Source organism: Octopus bimaculoides, chromosome 27 (assembly GCF_001194135.2).
Source record: "Octopus bimaculoides isolate UCB-OBI-ISO-001 chromosome 27, ASM119413v2, whole genome shotgun sequence".
NCBI lineage: Eukaryota > Metazoa > Mollusca > Cephalopoda > Octopoda > Octopodidae > Octopus > Octopus bimaculoides.
The window spans coordinates 21372316-21374460 of NC_069007.1; positions in this window are offsets into that span (position 1 = coordinate 21372316).

Genomic DNA, 2145 nt, shown 5'->3' on the forward strand with positions numbered 1-2145 from the left:
AGATATATTTAATTATATATAAAGGGCATTAACTGTGTATTAATGCCTCACACTATCGAGGGACTAAATAAGTAAAAAACTACCAAAAATAAGCAACATATTTACCGAAAGCGAGGGAATGCAGCTTTTCAAAATTTATCTCTTAAAATGTTTTTAAGAGATAAATTTTGAAAAGCTGCATTACCTCGCTTTCGGTAAATATGTTGCTTATTTTTGGTAGTTTTTTTACTTATTTAGTCCCTCGATAGCGTGAGGCATTAATACACAGTTAATGCTCTTTATATATAATTAAAAATATATATATATTAGATATATATTATATATATACATACATACATGACTTATATATATATATATATGTATATATATATATATATACATACACTCACACAAACATATACATACATACACACATGCAAACATATATATATATATACACACTCACACACATATGTGCATGCATATTCATCCCGTTGTTTGTTTATTGCTATGTCTATTTTCCCATGCACACAAAGATTAGACAGAAATATCCTTGAAGCACTGCTTTCTAGCTGAATGCTTTTCCTGTCACCAACTCTTTTTTTCTTTTTCGAGTAACGGATCTCACATTTTATGCAGGTTTTTTTTTTTAAGGTATGAAATGTGAGCAGTTAATTTGCTGATGGCTCAACAGACCACAAGGACACGGCCTGTACCTCACAACCCTCATAGGAAGAAATAAAACATAAACAAACAAACATGCACCCATGCCCACACATGTATGTGTGTGTGCGCATATGTATGTGTATGTATGTATGAATATGTGCATGCATGCATGCATAAAGATACAGGTGCAGTTGTGGATGTGTGGTAAGAAGTTGTTTCCCAACCACGTGGGTTCTGGGTTCAGTCCCACTGCGTGGCACCTTGGGCAAGTGATTTCTACTATAGCCTCGGGCCCACCAAAGCCTTGTGAGTGGATTTGGTAGATGGAAACTGAAAGAAGCCCCTTGTGTGTATATATATATATATATATATATATACATATACACACACGTTTATGTATATGCATGTATACCTGCATGTATGTATACATATGTTGTGCACATGTATGCATAAATATATATGTATGTATATATCTATGCATATATTTATACATATAATTATATATATATATACATACATATATATATATATATATATATATATTAATGCACACACACACACACACGTATATATATGTGTGTGTGTGTGTGTGTGTGTATATATATAAGTGAGGGTGTTTATTTTTATTGCCATTACTCTATATATATCCCAATTTGAGAATAGCTCCATTTACATGCCTGCATTATTGTGAGAGGGTGTACAGTATGGAAAAGGCATCCATTCAGCCCTAAATCTCTCTCCCCTTAAAAAAAAAGGGACCTTGAGTACAACCAAACATTACTTGAAAGGCCAAACCCTGCCCCACCCTTGCATAAAGAGGGTGGAAATAGCCTTAACCCTTTCTCTAAATAGGATTCCTATATCTGACAAAACCCCATTGCAAACCTTGTTTCGTGTGAATGAATTTAGTATAAAAAGGGTTTCAATTTTTGTTACTGTTGTATCTGTTAAATCTGACCCTACCCCTTTATATAATATACATCTATTTCAATAATGTATGCAAATGATATTTAAATATATGCAAAATCACTTGCTGTCCTTGGTTTGCATGAATGACTCCAGTACTGAAAGGGTTAAAAGTTTTGTTGTTGTCCTTGTCGTCGTTGCGTGTCTGTTAATTCTGACCCTACCCCTGTATACAGAATACATCTATTTAAATAATGCATGCAAATGATATTTAAATGTATGCATAATATATTTATTTATTTATTTATGAGTAATATATTTAGTGCTAATTAAGGATTGTGACTTTCTAATCATTTTAATTATTGCACAGCGGTAATTAATGTTTAAATACGAAATGTAAATGACTTTATCAAACTGCTGGTATTCCATCTTTGGTACTTGTTTGTAATTAACATCACAGTGTTTTAATTAATATATTAAAGTAGTAGTAACAATAATAATAATAAAAATAATAATGATTTTATTAATTTGCCACAAGGGCAAAGGATGAGGGGGAAATACAAAAACAGACATAAAGCGTGGGGGGGGGGGGGC